Here is a 7,211-nt window from a genome sequence, read left to right on the forward strand (position 1 = left end):
GTAACTGATCATTTTAATGTGAGTTTTGAATTTTGTCAAATCTTGAAGGAATTTCACCGTCACATAGAAGGGAAAAGTATATGGCACGTCGCCAGGACCCCAGAAAGCCCAAAATCTGCCACGGCACGAATTTGGGCATTCTGGCGGGTTTTGTCGCCAGGACCCCAGAAAGCCCAAAATCTGCCACAGCATTCTGGCGGGTTTTCTTGGGCATTCTGACCCAAGAAAGCCCAAAACCCGCCAGAATGCCCAAATTCGTGCCGTGGTAGATTTTGGGCTTTCTGGGGTCCTAGCGACGTGCTGGACACTTTTCCCTTCTGTGCGACGATGAAATTCCTTCAGGATTTGATAGAAATGAACTTTTGATACCCAGAATTGGTGAAAATGATACTAAATTGACTAGAAATCTATTAAATTAACACAATTAAAATGATGGATAAAATATATCATCAACGACTTAAACAAAATACAATGGAATTCATGACGAGCATTGATAACTTAAAACAAATAATAAAGACATGTAGTCATGTATCCATTTAAATATATGTTTATATATACAAAAGGCCTCACAAGCTATCTTTCTTCTTGGCTAGTTCGAGTACATCGAGAATAGGGGTCTTTGAATCCCCTAATGGATTCCTAGATATAAATCTAGTCGCAACAGCACTAACATCCTCCTCTCCTGCTACCAAAGACATAGCCGTTGCTGTCAATGCCCTGCCATGAATGTTCGATCCAAAGGCATTGATAGCAGTTAGGCGGTGTACCAAAATAACTTTGTCGACATTTCGAGTAGTGTTGGAGTATCTAATAGTGCACGACAATGCCTTGCACTTCAGCAGGTCCGAAGGACCTCGAGGAGAAAATTTATTGTGAAAGACCATGATATGCTCTGTGACTTTGCTAAGGTAATGGACCAAAGAATGATCTCGCCCAAATGCACTGCGAACATTACCCCATCGAGATGAGAATTCATCAAGCTCAAACACATCCTACAACAGTTTAATAAACATTAAAAGACCGACAAAACAAATTATACTAAAGAATATCAAAATAAAAAATATTGTTCGAACTTACCACTACAACATCGTCGGCTTCTATCCCTTCCTCATTTGCAATGTTGGTGGAACCAGGTGCTGTGTGATGTTCCATTTGGGAGGTGGACGCTTTCTCCTGACCTGTGTTGGAGGTGGAAGCTTCTACATGAGAGGGTTGTGCATCGTATACGGACATGTCTACATCCCTCATTGAAACTAGCATCGTCAAGAGAAAGTCTTCTATTGTCTAGTCTTTAGTACCTAAACCCTCGGGATCTTTGACACTTGTGTCAACATCGAACCCTGATAGGACTCCGAGTGCCTCATCCTCTCGTGGTCCAAAAAGGATTTCTATGTCATGGAGGAATACGTACTCTTCTCCATCGATGATGAGAGGGGACAAGGACCATAATTCTAAGTCTGGGTCAGCGGTCTCCGATGTAGATTCTTGCTCTACTGGGGGCTCTTGAAGTAGGCTCAATGCTTGAGCTGCTTCCATCTCCTCTATTGGAATGTCAAGACTCTCTTCCATGTAGATGTCCGAGTCTAGTCTAGGGATGACCAAATCAGCAGTTTCACTAGAGGAGGTGGACGATGAGGCTTCTTCCTCTAAATTTCCTTCTTGGAGAAGGAAGATGAATGTCATCTTCCATGAAAGGAATTTGGTGCTTGTATTTCGTGTGATCCCCGTGTCTAGGATGTCTTGAACTTCGACTATCCTAAACCCTTCGTTTGTAAGGTTGTCACAAAAGCAGGCCAAACGCTTTACAAACTTGGGTTCCTCTACGAACAGATACTTTATGTAATCTATGGGAACCCATCTCTTTGAAGAGTGGTCAAGTGTATAGGCAAAATTTGAGAAATTATCTTGCATGTAAAGGATGAGATCTGAGAAGTCATCCTTGGCTCACATATATGTGCCTAGGACATCTACAGTCCTATCAAACACTAAAAATAGCTCTTCCTCACGATCTGCAAATGCAGTTTGTGAGATGAAGTCATGGAACACAATTCTAGCTGAATCCATGGCAAATAGTAGTTGATGGAGGGAGTAATTTCTGAGGACGGGAGTTTCTATGGCTCTCTAAATGTGAAAGTGAGAATTGATGTAAAAAGGGCTCTTACCCCTTAATATATATCAAAACCCTAAAAATTAAAATTAATCATAAAATCCCCAAATTTTTTGAAAAAGATTTACCATGTACTGAAAGGAGAAAACATTAAAAGAAATAACATTTTAATTTAATTGTCCATCATCTTTTGAAGCAATAACTAGGATTTGATAGTCAAAAAATTAAATGCTGCACTAGTGAAACACATTGTTAACAATCTTCATAGTTGCAGGAGGAATGAAATTGGTACTATGCATGCACTTCTCCACATGGCGGCTGATCTTACCACCATTTAAGGTAAAGTAGAAGGACTCCGGCATGCCATCCTCCATGACCAATAGGTGTTCTCGCACATCCCTTAAAGTCCATTGCGATGTGACATTCACATTCTTGACATCTCCCTCTTCAACATCAATAGACAAACTTACCCTTGTATTGTCTTCATCTCATTAGAGTCTAGGGGAAGCCACTAGCCATTTGTTTTCTTCCAGCGCCTGTACTGAAAAGCTAAATACAACATTTGGTGTGACAAATGGTATCTAATAACCACATTGTCTTTACATGCATGACATTGAAACACATCACCCTTTTGGTCACCTGACCTAGTTCCCCAATTCATCCCAAGTAAATCTTCAAGAGCATTTTCATCTACACACTTGCAGGACCGCATAGTTTTTGTTTCATGCATATGTATATTTTGAAATAAAGAAGTAAAAATGTGCAAAGGCATAAACCGTGATAACCTTGCCCATTTGGATCCAAACGTAAACTTCATGACCATGCCCACATCCTTTGCAATCTTGTTCTTGTACGATTGCAATGTCCTGGAGTCCACATTGTTGCAATCCATGTCTTGAAGTTGTGGTGGCGCAATGGTTTGCAGATGGCCATAGCTTTTCCCATGTAAACATGTTGCACTTTTGCGAGCTATCCTTTCTTCCCAAACTTGAACTTCAAGATGCGCCCCTTCCACTCATGCAAGATGTCACCTCTCTTGCTCTTAGGAAGCTTATGTGGTCCTTTGGCTGATCCTTTCATCACTATCCAGTCATTTAAGCTGTAGGTGCAAGATCCACTCATCCAATGCATTTCTGGTGTTGTGGAAGACACAAGAGGTCATAGCATTGTGTGGTCTTGTAGCCATGCTCCTCACCATGCTTGCAGAGGTTGCAATAGCAAGAATGGGACTCCTACACAGGGTAATGGAGCTCCAACAGAGGCACAAAAGAGGGAGAAGGAGAGGGACAGAGCAACAGCAACAAAGGCACAAGAGAGGGAGAAGGAGAGGGATAGAGCAGCTCCAATAGAGGCACAAAATAGGGAGAAGGAGAGGGACAGAGCAACAGCAACAGAGGCACAGGAGAGGGAGAAGGAGAGGGACAGCGTAGCTCCAACAAAGGCATAGGAGAAGGAGAGGGGGGAGAGAGAGAGAGAGAGAGAGAGAGAGGAGCTGCCGCAAGCATGCCAGAGAGCAGGAGGGAGCAGAGAAAGAGAGGGAAGAGGGAAAATGCATGGGATTTGGTTCAAATGGAGTGATTTGGCAGGTTGGACTAGAACAGTGGGGGGCAAAGGCCCTAGAAAGAGGGAGGGCAGAAGAAAAATTTGCCAAAAGGGCCCTACCATCCCATTGAAGGCAGTTTTGGGTTCATGTGGTGGAGGTGCACCTGGTAGGAGGGTAAACATGGGTTAAGAGGGGGGGGATGGTTTGGGTGGTCCCTAGTGTAAGGGGAGCAACCAATAGGGGCTCTCTGCAGGCCTGCCCACCCTCCACCTCAACATACCATTGCCCCACACCTTCTAGCACCCTCATTGGTACACCTCAAATCACTCTCTAATCCCTTGAAATTAGGAAACACTAATTGGAGGCCCTTTTGAGTGCCCAATTCTCCCCTAATGGCTAGTATTAATTAAATCAACTCTCTCTCTCTCTCTCTCTCTCTCTCTCTCTCTCTCTCTCTCTCTCTCTCTCTCTCTCTCTCTCTCTCTCTCTCTCTCTCTCATAGTTTTGACTCTAGAGTTTTCTATTTATCTTTACCCTTTTTGGATTGTACTATTATGTGACACATGAACACTCGTGTGCAAGGATTTGACCAATCTCTCTATAGAAAATTGGTACATTACTAGCATATTTCCTACATAGATGAAAGGAAATTATATTCATCTAGGGATTTCTATTTTATATTTAGCCCACATGGTGCTATCTAGGAAATGTTTTTTATTATAAACAAAATCAAGGGGATGTTGCTTTTTCTATATAGGGAATTTTATTTCCTATATAGCGCACATAGTGTTATCTAGCACATGTGGATTGGATTGTAAGTTTCGTTTATAGTAAATGAGGTTTTTATCTAGGAAATTAGAAAGAATGTACCCTTTCCTATATAGTCATTATAATTGTCTACATAGGAAATGAGTTGTTTATATAGGAAATAAGCAAGAACATAGTATTCTCTATGTAAGAAAACTTTTTAACTTCAAAAATATGAGCATCAAAAAACTTAAAACCATATATATTAACATACATAACAAGGTCACATATTTATATTATAAGGTAATTACCTTGATTCAATCTATAAACTATTTATTCTTCTCTACATCCAAAAACATATTAAATTGACACATTTCTAAGGGCAACATACTTAAATTGTCAAATATACAATGTGTGATATCAAATTGAAACTCAAATGAAAATGCTAATTAAAAGTATAATTTCCAATATCAAATTGATACTCAAATGAAAGTCTCAATTATCTCATGTTTTCTAAGATAAAAGTACAACTTAATGAAAAAGTTACTAATAAAGGGTAAATTTTTTCACAAGCTAAGAAACACACACTGCATAAAGATAATATTATTTGAAAATGTAAGATTGAGTTATCTCATGTTTTCTATGATAAAATTATATTTTTTACTAATGTCAATGGGGAGCAAACGCCTCATTTTAGGACTTAGAAGGACCTATTATGGCACATATGCATGAGAAATTGGATCCCATTGCTTAATAGGAGCATCACTTTAGATTCAATGGCCATGGAAATCTATATGGGTGTTTACATAAATCCCTTACACGCCCTTGTAAAGTTTCATGGCCATCAAATCTACATATTCTCCTATTTTATGCATCATGAGCAAATTTCTCTTGCATGTGTGCCACAACAACTCTTTAATGCTAAGATGGTTGGATGTGTATGTGCATTAAAATATGCCTTGGTAATTATCAAAGTGCCGGATAGATATCAGACTTTGCACAAGTCTTAAACTAAGTAATTTGAATGTACATGCAAAGTTTCATCTCATTCAAATATGATCTGTGTGGTTGCCTTCAAAATTTTCCATTTTTTACATGTAATGTACATACATGCTACATCAGCAATCAACTTTTACATGACGGAGTGTCGGATTGGTATCAAATTTTTTGGAAATCTTAAACTAGGCCACTTTAATATCGTTGCAAGGTTTTATCTTGATTGGATACCATTCGTGTCAGTTTTCTAGTTTTGCACATGCAAGGTACACATGCACTAAAATATGCATTGGCAATCAACTTCCACATGTCGGAGTGTCAGATAGGTATCAAAATTTTGCACAAGTATTAAATCAAGTAAATTTAATGGACTTGCAAAGTTCCATCACGATCAGATTCTCCTTATGCCCGTGCCATTCAAAATTTTCCAATCTTGCACATGCGAGGTACGTATGTGTAATAAAATACACATCAGGTATCGACTTTCACATGTCCAAGTGTCTGATAAGTATTTAATGTTTCACAAGTCTCAAAATAAATAAATTTAATGTCCTTACAAAGTCTCATGTCTATCGGATACAATTTGTGTGGGTTGCCTTTCAAATTTTCTCGATTTTGCACATTCAAGATACTTATATGCAATATAATACACATCAGCAATTAACTTTCACATGTTTTCTAGTCTTCTAATGAAACATCATAGATCTATTTTTTCACACAAAAATAGAATCTAATCAAAGATATGTTAGTCCTTATTTCCTTAATATGTACGATATGGGTATATAAGGCCTGCCTGTCCCAGATTTAAACAAGTAGATAGTGTGATAATAAATCAAAATTATCTCCCTGATTATATATCATATGGCCATATCAATTTATATGGAGGCACCTCACATAGTGTACAGATTAACCCAATTTATTGGTATTTTATTGAAGTTTTTTCTAATTAGAAATTAATTAAAAGTATTTTAAAATGTGCATTTTTTATTCTCTAATCAAAGGTACTCAATTTTATAATTTATACATGTTTGAATAAATAGGGGCTCATTGACTCAAGGTTATGTTGCTCACATATTAAATCTATAATCCAATGGTCAAATCTTGTGAGATCTACTTTTAAATTCTACCTCAAGTTGTCAGAGGTTTGGTTAGGTAAATTGAAAACAAAATGTAGTAATTTGTAAAGAACTCCAATCATATCCAATTTCACAAGGGTAATATTCCTTAATGTGATAAAGCTACGAAAAAATTTTGGTAAATTTTGAGTAAGGAAAGGGTAAATTGTGCCCTTTGTGCATGAAAAATACTTTATAGAGGGGAAAAAGATCTCACTAGCCAAATACAAGGCTACATAGCCTTCTATTAGTCTTGGAAAGCCAGGTTTTGGGGGAATACTAGTCTTAGTGGCAAGTTGAGAGTGGGGCAACGTGTCCTTGTAGAAGGACCTTCTAGGTTGATACAATAGACATGTGAGGTGCCACAGTGACCCTCTTGCCAAATCATGTTACCACCTCAACATGCCACATTAGCATGGTTGCAACCTGCCCTTTCCACCTCATGTTGCCACCTTACAATAACGACATGTAAGTGAACACGTGTCATTTACCACCTCACATATCTTGCCAACATCCTCAGGGAGATCACTATGTATAAACCCTATATATCATGTGTGTACAAGGCCTATTTATAAAACCCCTTATCTGTGAATTTTTCATTAATAATATGCACCATTTTCCTATTCAATCTATAAATTTTTTCCCAAAATTTTTTTAGAACACCCTTCTGTTTGTGAAAATGTGAGAAAAAATGAAATTAAAA

This window comes from Dipteris shenzhenensis, chromosome 24, assembly GCF_047967505.1.
Source record: "Dipteris shenzhenensis isolate YYH24624 ecotype China chromosome 24, Dip_SZ_1.0, whole genome shotgun sequence".
Taxonomy (NCBI): Eukaryota; Viridiplantae; Streptophyta; class Polypodiopsida; order Gleicheniales; family Dipteridaceae; genus Dipteris; species Dipteris shenzhenensis.